Here is an 18,468-nt window from a genome sequence, read left to right on the forward strand (position 1 = left end):
ACTCTCTGACCGAAGACACTGTTTTGTCTCATGAAAAGAATGGTCAGTTTTGTTCAGATGTTTTTTTATTTTTATGAAGAATCCTTCTTTGCATCATCATTTCCAAAGAACCTAAGACTTTTTAGCTATTTTTAAGTGAATCATTTCTTTAATATTGTTGAAAAGTCCAAGTTCCACTTACAACATGGAAACAATGTTTTGTTATAAGTGAAATAATCTGTCAGTGGAACTAGTACATTTTCATCGACATTAAAGAAATTATTGACTTAGAATAAACTGAAAAGTTACTTATAATTTGCTTTTGTCTTATTTTGAGTGTGCTAATATATTTGGAGTAGAAACCAAACCAAACTGGTAAGTTTTGTGTTTTTGGAGTGTTGCAGATGGGTAGAGGTGATGCTATAGATCAGCCTGCAGGTTATTACACAGAGCCCATATGAGATGCTGTGGTTTACTTTGTATGCAGTTCATTATAGTAAACTAGTTTGTGCAGCACTCATGAGGTTTTCCTTCTTTTCTGCAGCCCTTCCTTCGCCTGCTGCTTCTGTCTGGAGAGCGATTTTCCCTCCTCTGACAGAGATTGATGTGCTGCCTTTCCTCGGCTGTAATAGCACTCAGCCTCCACTGCACTTAATATCCAAATGGTACCAAATCAAAACCCCAGCCTGCCAGCCAGCCGCTGGAAACACCTCAGCAAAGTGTAGCACCTTATTTACATGCACAAAGTCAATTCATTTGAGAAGGGCTTGAGAGGTGATCAATAATTTACATGCACATAAGTGGCTGATATGTGTGAAATGGTCTGCTTGGCTTTAAGAATAATGGAGAGGAATTAGAATTGAATTGCAGATTGTTGGTTATTAGATGAAAAGATCCATGCAAATCGATTAAAACCAAATTGAAATGCTGCTGTGGGATTTTCTGTGATGATGTTGAGGAACATCAGAGTTCCTCCACAGTCTGGAATCACATTAAACATCTGAGGCAGAGAAGAAGAGACGGAAAGCTGGGAACAGGAGGATGTCCTGTTCCCTTAAAGAGACACCTGTTCATCCATCCAGATGTTCATCCATCAAGCTGTTCATCCATCCAGATGTTCATCCATCCAGCTGTTCATCCAGCTGTTTATCCTTCCAGCTGTTTATCCTTCCAGTTGTTCATCCATCCAGCTGTTCATCCATCCAGCTGTTCATCCATCCAGTTGTTCATCCATCCAGCTGTTCATCCATCCAGCTGTTCATCCATCCAGCTGTTCATCCAGCTGTTTATCCATCCAACTGCTATTCCATCCATCTTGTGTATTTATTTTGTTTTTTCCATCTCCATGTCTGAATCTTTTAATATCTGCAGTAAATTTTTTTTTTCCACACATAAATGTATCAGAGATTTGATTTTTATAGTATAAAACTCTGGTTTAAATGAAAGTAGACTAATATTCAGGATGTAACATTCTTAGATCTGAGCATAAACAACATGCTGCAGCTCTGTAATATATTGATGAAATTCAGCTGTTTTCCAAATTTATGAGTAGGAAGATGCTGAACATCTTATTCTGTCTTGTGTTCATCATTTCACCCAGCTGTGAGATCCACAGGATTAATCCACTGAGATCCTCCCACTTTCTTCCACTCTAATGATTATCACCGATCTTTACCTGTTTTTTAAATATTGCCTCTTTCCAGCAGAGGCTGAAAAATCGTCTCTGCTGCCCTTTTAGTGGACTGAGCCCTGTGAAGGCGCCGGCGCCGGCTGCGCTTGTTGCTCTGCTTCGTTTTGAAGTCGTATGACACCAATGATGGCGTGACAGATTTGGGTTAGGATGCAGACCTTGTTTTGATCTCGCTGTTTCTGCCTTGGAGAAAGGGACACAAACGCTGCGGCGGTGGAAATCCCTGGCTGCTGAACGCTCCGGCTGTGCACACGCAGTGGCAGGATGTGTAAAAAATGGATGTGAGGATTGTGAGATGGCCCAGGGAGTCTGTTACGCTGAGAGAAAATGTAAAGTGCTATAGTCATGGATGTAATGTAGAATGATTGTCTGTCTCCCCTGTTTATTTGCCGGTGTGAGGGCTGTAATGGAGACAAATGCTTGTCTGAGTCTGTGAACCCGGCGCTCCTCACCGATCTGCCTGCTGTTGCCGGCTGCTTCCAGAGGCATGTGAAGGCAGGTGAAAGGTCCTCAGGTGACTAACCTGGGTTTTATGCCTTAATGACTCCTTGTTATTCTCAACCCTATTTCCCAATTGCCTGGAGCAATTCCCCCCCTGTGTCCATTAGATTGAGGGAGCACCGATCAATACGTGATGCAATTTCCCTGGAGAATGAACAAAGCTCCTTTAGGGTGGCTGCCTGCTGTCTTTCTCTCACAAACGCTTTCTCCTGCTCCTTATTCTGCAACACCTAGCCGAGGTTAACTCAGCCAGGTGTTGCGAAGACAAAAAGATTCAGCTGCTGGCATCTTTCTAAGTGAGGTAAAAATGACCAGCAACAGGAAGCTCTTTCACGTCAGCAGCTGCAACAGAAGCCTGTCGCCCGGTTCCTCCGTTCGCCGATGAGGAATGAGTCATCACGGGTCCAACACCCACCGACTGCGGGGCTGGCGCTCCGTTTGCCAGCAGCATCATCATCTGCCTCGCAGGAGACGCTGCCCAGCTATTATCTTTGAACAATGAGGGACGCTTCGCAAGTATTCGATTTCACTAAAGGTCAACATCTTTTTGTCACCGGAGTAAAGTGTTGTTTTCGTAATGAATATGCCCCAGATTATTCAGACACAACATAACCTGTGCAGTGAGCAAAGCACGCTAGAATGCACTGGCATTTATTTCCTAATGGAGTCTAAAAAAAGCAACTTTCTGTTTTTTTTTTCAGTGCAGCATCGTCTCTCAGGGATAGAGACAGTTTATCTGTACTTAGGCCTGTCACTAAAAACAATAAATCAATCATGATAAATTAAAATGAGGTCAATAATTTTCCATTGGACAACAATCATTAAAGAGATGCTCCCTGTTAATATCGCTGAAAAGCAGCCATTTTGAAAGATGCTGCAAACATTTGACACCCAGCAGGAGTTGGTTTGTTTTAGTCCTACAATCCTATTTGACACTCTTGCCTGTTTTTCCTGTCTAAGCTGAATGATTAATATTTTTAAATGCAGTTTTACTTCACAGACTTCATAATCCATTTTAATAACTGTTGGGTTTTTTTATTTTATTTTTATTTCTTATTTTGGATATTTGACTTGAGAATGGTCTCAAAATGACAATATTATTGTTTGTCGCAACAATTTTTGGGACAATTTTTCATCCAGCAAAATTTATCTTGACAGGTCTTTCTGTAGGGATTAAGCTAAATTTGAATAATATTTGCGGTAAAGAATCTCTGTGAAATAATTGTGTTGTCTAACTATTCAATTTATGGTAGTTTACTAAAGAATGTTTAACACTGGAACTGAAAAACACTTAAGTCTCTGAAATAACAAACATAACAATAACTGAAATGGATTACGAAGCTTCTGGAACCAAAATTGCATTTTAAAAAATATTCATCATTCAGCTTTGGAACAGAAAACAGGCAACAGTGTAAACTAACTTCGTACTGGGTATCAAATATTTGCAGCGTTTTTTTAAAATGACGGCTTTTCAGCGACATTAATAGGGAGAATCTCCTTGTTGTTCACATGTAAATTAATTTATCATATCATTAATTGACCTATTGTTACTGTGAACGGCGCAGATTCAAGTCAGAGCGAATGGACAGGTTTGAACCCAGGCTGAACCCCACGTGGTTCTGACTGAAACATCATCGGAACAAGTTGGATTAAATTTAATTTCCAGTTACAGCAGTGAACAGGAGCGAAGATGTGTTTTAAATTAATTATTAAAGAAATAGCTAAAGTGTCCCAGACTTGCAAATTCTGATTAGATTTTAAAATGTGTCTATTGTCCATTTCAGCTGTTAATGTGAAAATTATTAATTATTTAATAAACAACTAAACCATTTTTGTTTTCTGAATCCTCTGTTAATCTGAGATAAAGCAAGAGAACAAAAATGTTTGCATGTCCCTGGACTGTTTCTGGCCTGTGTTTCCATGCCAACATTACTTTTATTCTGATTTTGAATACTGCAGTCAGAAAACTTCCTTTTGACCATGATAACCTTTTTATAATAAATTGGAAAATGGAAAGTCCCAGCTGATATTGCTAATCCAAAAGTCTTGGACCTCTTAACTTTTCAAATATCCAAATTTGTCATTTTTTCAATAAAACAAGCCTGCAAAAAAATACATAAAAATATATTTCAAGCCCTGAAAAGCCATAAGATATGCAGGTTTCAGTGCTCAGACAAGTATGAAGAACTTGCAGCGCCAAGAAGCCATGTAGCCTTTATACCGGAGCATGTATGCTGTCAAGAGAAAGCATGCAAAATAGGCCCCAAGTCCCCGTGGCCCCCCCGCGATACTGATACCAGTCAGTAACCTGGAGCGCTCCTCTGGTCCTGCGAATCTTACAAGTGACAGAAATACACCTTGGTGTGGAACAGTGGTCATTGTTTCCGTGCAGAATACCCCCACCCACCCACAGAGCTCAGCTGCACTGAAACCATTAACTCCAATAATTAGAAAATGCCTGAAGTAGATGATGCTGAACGCTGACCCCTCCCCCACTGGTGTTTTACACAAGCATCCTCTGCAGACATTCGAGAAGCCTTCATGTGCTTCCATAGCTGAACTCTTTTCTTGTTGTAAATGTACAGAGGAAGACCATTTTTCAAACGGACATGCAGATAAATATTTTGTTTACGCAGCATTGAGCTATTCAAGCCTCTCAGCTAATTTAGTTGATCTTTGACTAAAGTTTGGATCTGAATTCACAGCCTAAACATGGAGCGGTTTATGTTTGTTTATCGGTTTTAATGAGACAAAGTGTGTTGCAAGATGTTGTCACTTGTTAATCATCATGCTAATTGCTTCACCACACAGTATTCGAAATCTGGAAATTTCCAATCAAGTTGGTCCTGAAAGTGTCTATACTCATCATGGGAACTAATTTTATTTTTGTTTGTTTTTTTTTTTACTGATTTATATTAACCATTCTCTTTCCAGGGTGGAATAATTATAGAAGCTGGAACTGAATGAACAAGTCTGAATTTGTTTCAGACTTCATTGTCTTGTTGGCTGGTTTCTCTGCATCAACCAAGCTTTAGGAATAATGAAGCGTATACATTGGATCTCATTTCAAAATTTGAGAAACAATCTACTCATTGGTTTTGTTGATGCCAAACATAAACCTCCAGCGAAGTATAGCACAGTGTCTGCAGCTTCCACTGCCTTTTGGCACTGTTAGACCTCCATACTTTGCCTTCCTGGTCAGTCTCAGCGTAAATCTTTGTCTTAGTAAACTTCATATTGATCTTCTCAACTATTTGCATTTTTTTTACGTATTTATAATCTTTTACAAAAACTGCTTTAGTTGTTGAATATGAAATCTCCAGAATACCAGTTTTTTTAAATGGGTTAATGATCGATTACTAAAATAATCGTTAGTTGTAGCCCTATTTTATTTAAACAGACAAAACTTTGACCAGAGGAAAACATATAAAGTAAAAAAGTTCAAGTGAGAAATGGAGACAACTGCACGAATAACTGTAGCTGTGTTTCCATTGATTATATAGTTGTGCAAATTGGACTTACGACAATAGATTTGGTGAATGGAAACACGTCTATTTTGAGAGAACTCATGTTTTTTTAAGTTTTTGCAGTAGGATGAGGTGGAATTTTGCAAAACTGTAGTTGAAACCATTTCTTGACATCATGAGTCATGAGCTCAACAATCGAATGTTACTACTGCAAGAAAAGACGAAGATGACGACAGGAAGTAGATGAACCATGATAGGGTAGCATGTCTTTTAATGATTTATCAGCTTAAACAAACGTACTCACCTGTGATTTTAATTGTGTTTCTTATTTAATGGAAACACCGCAATTGTGAAGTCGTGTTTTTTCGACATTAGCAAAATATTGACAAAGTTTTACGTGCTTTTGTAATAGAAACACAGCTACCAATTTGACATTTATGGCACATACACATCAAAATTAAGATATTGGTTTCCTATTTCCTGTGTGAAGAGCCAAGATTTCATGCAGAAAAACCCTCTAGTGCTGAACTGAAGGCTGTTTAATGTTGCCACAGGGAGACTCAGTCAGCTGAAAAATTCTTATCGGTTCAAAGTGCTGATAATGTTGATGGGACGTGTGTTTACACTGCAAACTAAAGCTTTCAGTGGAACAACAATTAGTTAAATATTTCATTCATCCAGTTTGTTTTGTTGCTCCTGTTGTGCTGAGATAGTTCAGAGCTCATCTCCAGGTTAATTGTTGTGTAAGAAAAATATTTTAGTTCATAATTTTCTGTTTACAAGGCAGTGCATCTCTGTCTCACCTGACAAGGGTCACTGATTTACTCCAGGCTGGTTTAGCAGCGAGTCGCCTTCAGCCACTGAGAGATGTGCTTGGTGCACTGGATGATCAGAAAGTCTGAAATTGGCCCAGTGAGAGCACTGCCGTCAGAAAAAACCAGCACAAGCAGAAGAGAAGAAATGGAAAATGCATCCCCTGCTGGGTGAATGAATGCACAAGTTTCCCTGTGAACCTTTGGCCATGCGCCTTGAAGCACAGCATCAGCAAAAAGCTTTCTTAAAGGAACGGCTTTCTTCATTTCAAAATACACCGAATGTGGGTGAAGCTTTCAAAAAACCACAAACAAACCAGAAGATTCAGTTTTACAGCAGAAAATGTAGAATCTTTTATTTTGGGAGAATATACTCATCAGCCATTTTATTAGGTACATCTGTTTATTGGTTCTTTAATCACAACCAAGTCACACAGAAGGCTGACTCAGAAAAACACATCAGCATACTGGACAATAACAGATTAGAAAAATGTTGACTCATCTGAAGACTCTCAGGTCCAGCTGCAACTTCCAGAGGTTCTGGTCAGAACAGGAAAATCAACTTCAATTTCAAAGTCATTAAAATCAGATTGGCACATTTTGGATATTTTTCAATAAATAAAAACAGTAAAAAAATATATTTATGTTTTGAATAAGACACAGATTTGTTTAGAAGGACAGTATTACTGTATGTATTTTCCACAGTTGAGGAACTATTTTACCTTCAGGGTACATATCAAACATGACTTAATTAAAAGAAATTTGACTTCACAGTTATATAAAGCTCAAAAAGTAAAATATTCTTAATAACCTGCCTTAAAACAACATCTTATCTGTTTGGCACACATTCAGCACCAACCAAAACATCTCCAATTCCCTTGGAGTAGACAGCATGAGAGCCGGGACTCATCCTGTCTTATATCAACCGTTCAAACTGCTACTGGTTATGTTATGGTGTGGGATATTTTCTTGTCGTACTTTAGGCTCCTTGCTAATTATTTAAACACAGCCTACCTGAGTGCTGTTGTTGACCAGGTCACCCCTGATTTCTTGAAGACGGCAATGAGTTGGTTGATCTCCATTGACCTCCACATTCACCAGAGCACCTTCGGGATTGGGTAGAACCGGAGATTATTGATAATAAGCTTAAAAATAGAAGGCAACTGTGTGAGGATATCATGTCAATACAGACCAAAGCCTCCCATGAGTGTTTCTGGCAGCCTTTTGAATGACTTCGTTGTCACAAAGAATTAAGGCTGTTCTAAAGGCAAGTAGGTGGTCCAACCGGATGCTAGCGGTATCTAGAGCTCTTTCACCCGTCCACATTGATTTGAAAGGCTGTCGGTGCTTCTCTCCTTGTCTCCAGTTAAAACAGTGTTACCTTTCACCGCCCCTGCATTTGTCCCTGTGACTGTTTGACGACCGCGGCGTGGCTAGTGAATGGCACCATTTAAGAGATGAAAGAGCAGTCGTTCAAATGTTGTAAAACAGCCCAAAAGAAAAAGCGAGGTGAAAGAGCGGGGCAGAAGCAACAAAAGGAAGAAGTCATGAAGACATGTGGGCAGCGTTAAATAATTTACTCCCCGTTAAGATCCTCTTTAATTAGCTCTTGCTCTTTGTGTCGGTGCAGGTCTGAACTGTTCGGGGCAGGAAGGCATCGTATGCTCGCCTGCTGCGCGATCACAGCAGGGTGCAAGTAGAGGACATAGGGACGCGTCCTGTTGGCTTATTGCTAACAACACCAGCAGGCCACTGCTGCAGACCTCCATGACTTCTAAAAGGCCCGCTAACTCGCTGCTATCACACTTTCCATGGCTTGCCCCTGTTTACTGCCCTGTAAACATGTTTTACAATATATTTGTATGTGAATTCGGCTGGATGTTTCCTCAGACCAAGAACTGCCTCCCCCCGCCGCTGTATGAGGATTAGGGGCACCATCTTTAGAACTTTCTGGAAATGATAGCAAGGGAGCGCTGCCTCAGTATTTTGATGCCTAAGGCTAGTTAAGAGGAACTGCAAGCTGCCAAAGGATCCAATTTCAGGCCATTTCGCTCCCTAAAAAAATTGTCTGAAGTGGAAAATCACACCTGATGGGCCACTAGCATGGCTTTTAAGCCGCTAGATGGTAGTATGGGAGTCTTTGTACAATCAATTTTCTGAAGTAAAAAAAAAGGTACTTTTGATAAAATAAAAGGACAGGTTGGTCGAAAGTTCAGATGGCCATCACTTCTCTTTGCTACGATCCCTCTTTTTTTACGTCATGGATCATTTCCTTTGCCGTATGCTCAATAAGAACGGACTCTGCCAGTGGAGGACGCTGAATTCATGACGTCCAGGCAGTGTTGAGGTACACTCTTTGATTTGTGACATGCAGGGAGAGAAAGAGAAGAGGAAGAGAAGCATGTGGAACAGAAACGCAGTGTCCCGCTGTGATAATTTGCCTTGGGTCTTATAGAGCTTACTTGCGCTGCTGGCAGAGTCACACGCAGGCTGATATGGGAAAAGGAGAAGATGTGGGAACAGCGTGAGGAGCCAGCAGAGTGTTTTGGCTTTTACTTATAGCTTCAGAGGAAATAAAGAGTGAGATGTAGGGAAGGCTGGGAGTGGAGTAGGGTTTAACTACACGTAATACTCAAACAAAAGGTAAGGGGTGTGCGCTAGCTCCGGAGCACACATCACTGCGTGAACGTGGAAAAGCTGAGGTCAGTTTTTATGGGTGTGCAGCAGTTTTGTGCACACATAAGCGCCTGTGACACCTTTGGCAGTGCCAAGAGCCCACACATCAGCCGGCGTTGACAGCATGCCTGGCACATGCCTGAGGGGCTGGGAAACTTCCCTTCTATAATTGCATCCCATGTCAACCTGTGACAAGTCAGGCTCAACCAGCAAGGGAGCTCACTAATCACCGGCCAGACCTCCTCCATATCTTCTACCCCTCTCCCAAAACGCAGCCCTCAATTCTTACCTGTCCACACGTTCACACAAAAGGAGCACACTCCCAATCAAGCGATCTGTTGTTTGCATCTGTTGGGGTAGCACCCCTGAGCAAGCCATTACATCCTCCTCTCAGCACCTGATGCCATCAGCATGACTCTGCAGTCAAAGCAGCTCTGTCTCATTAGTCCTGTTCTTAAGGAGTGTCTGTTAATGAAGCAATTTCCCAAGTATACCATCTGTTAGTCTCATCGGCGCTCTGTCGCTGACACATTTTACTCATTTAATGTTAATTACAGCAAATTTCTTAAAGTTAGTGGGGGGATGAAATAATTTCCCCTCCACTCTTACAGGGGATTCATGAGCTCCTTCACACCTCCCAGGAAGAACCAGTGAGACAGACAGATCCACGGTTCTCCATCTGTGGTATTTAGGCTGCTTTTAATGGTACTCACAGGATACTTTGGTTCCAAGTCACTGGTAACGATAAATGTATAAATCTTATATCTCAACTTTAATTATACACGTAAATCTCCCTGAGACAGATGGCAATATTTTCATAAGAACCAATTTAACAGTACTGTAAAATCAGACAATGTGTTCTGAAAATATGAAGTAAAACCAGCATGTTGTCATTAATAGGGTGTTGCTTTGTTTATCGCACACAGTGCTGTATGACAGTATCTCCTAACCTACTGATTTAATGTTTGGCTTTTTTTTTTGTCACACTTGCATGTTTCAGATCATCAAACTGATGTTAATATAAAGATAATCAGAGTGGATGTTAAAACTAGAGGTGGACATCGCTACCCGTGAAGTTAGTTCTGCTAACGCTAAACTACTACAACAATCCAGATTTTAGCTGAAGCTAATGCTAAGGCATTAGCTTTAAATTCAGTTATGTCTGATTTTGGAAGACTTCAATATAACCCTTAATTTTGACATTATAATTTATGGTATAGATATTATGTTTATATTTATCATGTTCTCTACTGTCCATGTTTTATTTTGTTTTTTTGTATGTTTCTTGTGTGTGGATAAAAGAGAGAGAGATAATGGGGAGAGGAAACGGAACTGCTTCATAAACACTTCAAAATAAGAGCATGCACATAATAACGGCTAACTATGTAACAGCTGATAGGCTAAACTTCAACACAGGTGTCAACCTTTATTAAACTGAAAGTTTACAAACAGCTAAGTACGTTAGTGCTTCATCATTTATCTGGAAAAAATAATTTTCAGGCCAAAAGATTAGTGTACTAAATGTTTCCAGAGTTAGCGAAAAGCACTAAAAGGAAAAAATTAGCTCGGCTTTTAGCGGATTAGAGGAAGTGTGCCCACCACTGATCCAATCAGTTCACAGATTATTTTTGATAGATTGTTGTAAGAAAGTTGTCCATACTGACCTGGCTGTACTGTGGCAGTAATCACCCTCTATATCTGTTTGTGGGAACTGGAGGAAATTTGACCCATTTGTCTTAATGTAACCACTCAAGTTTTTTTCAATATGAATGATTTGAATAAGAACTTGGACTAGCTCCTCAAGCACTGTATAACAGGAATATACATTTTAAAGATGGGTTGTTTGTTATTTTATGGTTTGGTCTGATGGAAGAAACTTGCATTAATGTCAGACTGTGTAGAACTGTCTGGTCCAGCGTCCGGTTCTCTCTGGGTACTCCGGCTTTCTCCCAACGTTAAAAGACAAGCATGTTGAGGTAATTGGTTGTTCCAGCCCGTTGGACTGACCTTGTTTGTGCATGGTTGTGTGTCCTTTGTGTCTCTGTGTTAACGTGTGATAGACTCAGGTTGTACCAACCACTCACCTCTGACTGCCAGAGGTAGAGACCTCCTTCCTACCTGGATTACGCAGAATGCAAAATGATTGGATGCTACTACAAAAACAGACCTTTATTTGAAGGCTTTTTACACACCTATACCACAGGCAGTTTCAACAATGTGATTTTGGACCAAGAGAAAATGGGTTGAATTGCAGGTAAAGGTGTGTTGGTGAAAGTCTGCATAGTCAAAAGTTCTCTTGATCTTTGGCGTAAGATATCAGCGTGTGTGTGTGTGTGTGTGTGTGTGTGTGTGTGTGAGACCACTTCTTTGATCTGTGGTGAATGATGTGTGTGAGTAAGTGAGAAAGCGGGCGACACAGTGCTGCTGCCTCCCACCTCCTACAGATTGAGGTGAGAGCAGCCAGGTGGGGCTCGGTCGTGTCTGTGCGCCACAGTAACTGGATGTGATGGCTGGCCTCTGGGGATCTCTGCCTTAGAAGTGCTAAACGAGCAAAGCAGAGCAATCACACTGTTCCTGGATGTGTGGGTGTTGGTGTGTGCATGTCGCGAGCCCACACCCTCCTAAATATGATAGTGAGTTGGCTTTCCTGTCGACTCCGAGTGGGTGTGTGTGTCTCCAGTAAAGGACGCTGCATTTATCTGGGGTCTAAATATAATCACTATGATAAGATAAGATGAAAAAGCTGAAAATGTTTTTAAATGTTGCCAGGTAACGAGTCCTTTACATAACAAATCCCCAGCATGGCCGCAGGTCATTGCAGTGAGTCTAAATGTTGCAGACAGTCCACATGTGGTAGCTTGACTCCAGTTAGAAAGGTGGTAACAAGACACTGGTTCCAGTCTAAACATTGCAAACTCAAGCTTCTTCAACTACCTCCACCCACCTTGCCTCAATGTGATTGTTAGCCTGAAGCCCCAGAAAGGGCAACCTACCCCCGTACCCTTCATTAACCACATGGAATTGACATAATTCAATTAACGAGCAAAAAAATTCTCTCCCCAAGAGAGGAGAAAGTGTTTGTGTACATTTCTGCCTTTTGCACACCAGCTGTGACTCTCTGCGTCCTCATGCACGCACTTGGATTACACGTGCAACCTGCTAAATGAGCTCTCATGCCTACGAGAGCAAAACAAACGAGTGTGTGTCACAGGTTGCGTTCTTGCCGCGGGCAAACCGCGGCCCCGGAGGTGACACTACTGAGGCCTCGGTTTGCACCGTAGCGCTGCGTGCCCCCCGCCCCCCGCCCGCCGCATCGCGTGCCGCCCAAGCCGAGGTGAATGCCAAGAAGTCTCCGAGCCACTCCATCAAGCAGCGGCCCCCTCCCACCCCACGGGAACAGCAGCCAATGAATTACAGATTAGATCATTGTTACAGGATCATAACAGTGATCTAATTGCCAATTTCTCTTTTTAATTGAATTTGGTGGAGTGAAGAGGACGGAGATGGGATTCATGGGACACAGTGTGGAGCCGATTGGAGCCGGTCTGCTGTTGACCAGGCGCAACACTTAATGAGGGGAAAAAATCCCGCCGCTTGACATTCGGCTGCAAACTGGGCGTCAACTGCAGAAATGTCAGGCTTAATATCCTTGACAGTGGCTCTTGTTTGGACTGCATCGTGTTTTTCAGGTATTTTGGGTGTGGAACCAGTCAGATTCTATCCACATTATCATGAATCCCACTTATATTGTGGATTCATTCTGAATGTTCTGATCTCTGCAGATGTCCTGTGTGTTTTTTCCTTTCTCCAACCATTTTGTTGTGCACTGTGAAACTTTAACCTGCTGCTCTCTGACCCGGGCAGAGCTAATTGGAGTTTGCCTCGGTCTCCATGCCCTCGCCCAGTCTTCCTTCTTGAAATCACGTTTCCATGCTGTGCTTGTGCCAGCTATCTTTACCAAAGGATTTAAAAAAGTCACAGTGTCAAAATAGCCAAAAATATGTTCCAAAGCTACTTTTTTATTAGCTATGTTGAGCTGAGCAAAAAAAGAAGCAATACTTTTCCCATTTTCCTTATAAAACCCGACACAATGCATTGCTGTCTGGGGTTTAATGTGATGTGGAAAAACATCAAAGGAGGTAAATATTACTCTGCAAAAACACATAATCTTACCAAGTATTTCTAGTTCACACTTGAAATAAGACAAAACTAGCATGCAAGTAACTTTTCAGCAAGAAACAGCATCTGGATTTGGTCGATAACTCTTTACGTATCAGTACTAGTGACTGATTATTTCACCTTTAACGAGACATTTCCCATGTTATAAATGACAGAATCTGCTGGTTCAACTAGTAGTTTTTAAAAATCAATATTAAATAATCATTGACTTATATCAAGCTCCTATTTCTTGCAGGAAGATTAATTGTATATGTTTTGTCTAATTTCAAGTGTACTAATAGACCAAAAATACACGGTAAGATTTTGTGTTTTTGCAGTGTTGAGTGGCACTGAAGCTTTGAAAATCAAAAGAAAAAATGTACATGTTGTATTACTTTAGCATGAATAAAGTGAAATTTTTCAGTGAGAGTCTGATACGACGTCTGTCCAGTCTGACCATAAATGAGCTGAGAGTGTTGTCTGATTATAGCTGGGTTAAATTAGATGAGATACGTTAGCCCACATCTCCTCATCAGCCGTACGTGAGAGCTGACAAGCCCAATACATCTACGGCCGCTATGGTAATTGAGACGGGGAGGTGAGGAGGGTGTGTGCGTGTGTGTGTGTGTGTGTGCGTGTGTGTGTGTGCGTGTGTGTGTGTGTGTGTGAGCTTCCCTCTGTCTCCTGATCCTCAGTACCTGTCATTGATGAGGAGCCAAGGAGAAGCTTCAGCTTGGAGCTGTCATCGGCCCTCTGAACACATCTGCCTCTCTCTATCAACCCTCCCTTCCTCTGTCTGTCTTCGTGTGTGTGTGTGTGTGTGTGTGTGTGTGTGTGTTCACGGCGAGTGTGTTGTGTTTCTGCAGAACTCGGCGTTGGAGGTGTTTGAATCGGAGTAGACGGACTGGGATGTAGGCACCGCCGAGACCGACGCTCCCTCTCCCGGACTGACAGGCCAATCGCAAGCCACCGTTCGCCCTGCCTGTGAATCCTTCTCTCTCTCTCTCTCTCTCTCCCTCATCCTCTCTCTTTCTCTCTCTCTCTCTCCCTCATCCTCTCTCTCTCTCTCTCTTCAGTTTCATTCCTTAGCGCTCTGCTCGTGTATCCCCTCCTCCTCTTCTTCCTCCTCCTCCTCCTCCTCCTCCTCACACCTTTTGGTCAGAAGAGGAAGAGGAAGCCCAGCCCAGGGAGAGACGCTGAGAGGATGAAACTCTGACACGCCGGCAGACCACAGGGAAACAAGAGCACAACTGTGAGTACAGCGGTCCTTTCACCTCTCACTCAGGCTTAACGCTGTCACACACACTTTGTGTCACACACACACGTGTCTGGCGCTTTCACTTCAAACATTCCACTGACTTCACTCCACGCGCTCGCCATCCATCCTCTGCTCAAGTGTCTTTGTCTTTTCCAGGCGGGCAAAAATAGAAATCAAAAGAACTGCATTTCTCTCTCTCTCTCTCTTAAGGTGTTCAAGCGTGTTTATTTCTGTGTACCTGCAGCTGACACCGTAGTCAGAACCAAACACAAGCATAAACTGTCCAGAAGAACTCTGCTTTCTACTTTTTGGACACTTGTGTTTTAATCTGTCTTTGGTTCTCACATTAAAACAGAAGGTCTGGATGTGTGGAGCTGCTTTTGTCTGCGCACCTCTTGTGTTTTTATTGGCAATAAAGGAATGTGGGATCGCCACATGAGGGAAAGCGAGGCTGTTTTTATCTCCCATCCTAAACGTATAAGCTGCTGTAACCAATAGAAAGGGGCGTACTTTCTTCTCAATGGCACCGTCCCTGCTGCTTATTATTTAGCTCTCAGCCGGGGGTGATGGGGGATTGGTGGCATGGGGAAGGGGGGCTGAAATGCTCCGTTTGCGTCACACTATTTTCTGATTATTCTCCTAGTTCATCTCAGGCTGAGGCAATTTTCCTATTTCCTTCTCCCATTTTGAGAGAGCATAATAGGCGCTCAAACACACGCGGGGAAGTGCAGACAGTGGATCTGTGCAGAGGACACAGATTGCATTCCCTCCGGAGAACGCTTTGCTGTATTAAAGGCACTGGAGGGGCTGCTCGGCACTTGTCATCAGCTTGGCCGGTAATGCCGGCGCAGGGAGCGACGCAGACGGCGTGTTTACGGCCGCTCTCTGATTTAAAGAGCTCCCATTGGCCCTAAAGCCTCCACTGCACGGCTCTGGCCCCATGCATTCCCGGTTATTACATCTGTAAAGCCCTGGATATTGTGCAGCACTTCACTCGCCGAGACGATCTGATGAGCAAATGTAGAAAATGAAAACACATATATGTTAAACACCCGGCAGTATATTAGATTTGCTGCTGAGCTCCAAACTCCTGGAGTGAGAGATGAAGCATTTGCATTTTTATGATGTGGCTCAACATGGATTGCTTTCCCCCTCCTCACATCTATGTTTAAAACTCAATCACAAGTACGCCAAGGTTTGCTGTTTGCAATTACATGTCTTGTCGTTTCTAATTCTAATGATTTTCTGGCATGTTCCGCCACCATAGGTGATATTTTTCATGTTTTGCGAGTTGCTGAATCTAAATGAGGGATTGATTTGGAGCGTTAGAAACACGCGGCGGCTCTCGGGACCCGGCGAGCTTCTGGTTGCAGATGTGTCAGCAAAACTGAATAAAAAGGCCGAGATTGACATCCTGGTCTGCCCGGCCTTGGCAGGTTTTCTGAACCCTGGTGGTTTAAAACAAGCGCACACTCCATTAAATCAAGGTAAACAAGACAATTACGTGTCCTTTCCTCCTCTGGTTGCTCCCGATTCTCCTCAACACTCCAAAAACCCAAAATCTTTCCAAGTATCTTTGGTCTGCTTTCTAGTCAAATGTCTTGAAATGAGACAAAACTAATTTAAAAGTAATTTTTCTGCAAGCTGTAGCTTGTTTTAAGTCTGTAATTACTTTAGTACCAGTCCTACTGGCAGATTATTCCCATATATGTTTGCCTAAAAGTGTATGTTGTATGTAATTGTTGATAGAAATTTTAAACTTTTCTAAATTCCTGTCTAATCAAGCTGTGCTACCTTTTATTTAAAGAAGTGATTGTTTGATTCTCTTTGCATTATTGTACTTCTCGTTTTGTGTTTTACATTGCTACAGGTTTGAACATTGCAAGTTACTCTGAGTAAATGTAACTTGATTAGAGTACTCTCCTGCTACCCTTATTAGTACAACTTCTAAACCTACACTGCAAAAACACAACATCTTACCACGTCAAGTTTGCAACGCAAATATACACTTGAAACTTGTTCTTTTTTATGAATATTAAACAATTTCTGACCAAAAATAAGCTTCTATATCTCATTGAAAAGTTACTTATAAGTTGGTTTTGTCTTATTTTTAGATATTTTCACTAGTTTGTGTTTTTGCAGTGAACAGGTGGTCAGCTCAGACTTTAACTTTACAGCAGAAACTTTGGAGAAAGTTGGAGCGGAGTAAGATTACAAAAGCCACATCACAAAAAGTAATTTAAACTCCCTCAATTAATGCAACTCTCTTTTCCGAGTTGCCTGTGGCCTTCATGTGAATTGTATGTAATTTAAATGCGGAGAGCCGTCTGCGTCTGACGGAGTCGCTGACCAATTTAAATGGGGCTTTTCCTCGTTGTGTCATTGTGCTGAAACGTATTGAGGAAAAAGTTAATAGCCTTTTATGCAGGGAAACATATTTAATTACACATATCGTTCAGTGGTACCCCAGAGGTGCTGTTAACTTTACTCTGAGCTGTGCAGTTATTAGACGTCTTGTAAAAGCGAGATAAGCTACTGTCACACCATATTTACTTCCATCAGCGTGTGTGTTTATGCACTTATTGATTAGATAGTTGGTTACCAGTCTTGACCATCAATACGCGTCCCTACAAAGTGGGGACCAGATAGTCTTCCCGCTCTCCCTGAAGGCTCAATTACACAGCATGCACAAGGAAGCGGGTGGGGGCTCCTGACAAGGTCGAATTATATATGTCAGCCTTAAATCATTTATTCAGCCACGTCTGAATGTATAAAGAAAGACACTTTCAGGGAGTCAATAAATGTTGCATGCCGCTGCTTTTTAAACATTTTAATCAGATTTTGTTTGTGATTAAATTATATCCTCTGGAAGCTGGGCGTCAGCAGCTCCTGGGTGTTTTCCTCATTTTCTTCTCTTTCTGCCCTGAAAATCTGCAACTAACTTATTGATATTGGAATCCACTAACTGCACATCTTGAATAATGAGAAATTGAATTTCACTAATTTGCTGAAATCTGGCCACAGATGCAAACCGCCCGCATGGCTTCCACTTCTGACACTTATGGTGCCGCTGCTGTTGCGAAGTATGGAGGTCGATGCTGCTTTTCATGCTTTCTGAGGTTGTTTCCTTTCTTATTGTCAGACACGGCATTCAGCAGCCTATTTAAAAAGTCATGAATAGCAACAATTCACTGATGAAGGACATGTGGTGCAAATATTTAAAACTCGTTTTCTTTTCCTGTCAAAGAGAAGCCAGGAAAAAAAAAGTTGATTTGATGACAGTGGAGAGGGATAGCCTTACTTTACAAGAGTATGCAAGAAAAAGTAATTGCAGGGTAGAAGACTCATTGATAAAATAGTGAAGAGTTGTAGTCTGACTCAAGATTCATGTATTTTTTTGGTAGATTTGGTATTTGTTATCCATCTACAAACACAAACAGAGCAGCTACAGACATCATTTGTGGAAAATAAAAGCTGGAGATGAAATATGTTCCACATGCCCTGTGGACCCTTTTCATGTTATTGTTTACATCTGGAAATTTTGTGCTAGCCCACAACGCTCTTCGGCAAAAAGGTGATTGTTTTACGTGCCGTCATCGCCGCGTTGCTGCGGTAGAACAATCCTGTTGACCAAATGAAACCTGGAGATGCAGGCATTATTCATTTAGTGCAGTGGCTCAAAGCAAAGGGAAAACCATTGAAGAACAACTCAAAACGACTATTTTCTAGGTCTCTGTGTCGGCTGTGCTACACGCAGACTCGTTGCCATAGCAACTGAAACAATGCCACTGCATCGTTTCAGGATTTAACACCAAAAACGCTCACAGTCCCACAAAGAACAGACATTCAGTCCATTACAGTTTTATGATTTCATGCTTGATGTTTATTTAAGTCAAGTAAAAATAACTGAACTACTTCCCTCTCCTT

The 18,468-nt window shown here is 41.8% G+C and overlaps 1 protein-coding gene across 3 annotated transcripts in view; it reads left to right on the plus strand.

The window, feature by feature from the left end:
• rbfox3a (RNA binding fox-1 homolog 3a) overlaps positions 1-18,468 on the plus strand; it is a 536,592-nt gene that overhangs the window by 6,776 nt on the left and 511,348 nt on the right. For all 3 annotated transcript variants that reach the window (XM_044101258.1, XM_044101255.1, XM_044101254.1), the window contains exons 3-4: positions 14,150-14,267; positions 14,360-14,535. The gene's annotated coding sequence lies outside the window, so the exon portion shown is untranslated. The remainder of the gene's footprint in view (positions 1-14,149; positions 14,268-14,359; positions 14,536-18,468) is intronic.

This window comes from Gambusia affinis, linkage group LG19, assembly GCF_019740435.1.
Source record: "Gambusia affinis linkage group LG19, SWU_Gaff_1.0, whole genome shotgun sequence".
Lineage (NCBI taxonomy): Eukaryota > Metazoa > Chordata > Actinopteri > Cyprinodontiformes > Poeciliidae > Gambusia > Gambusia affinis.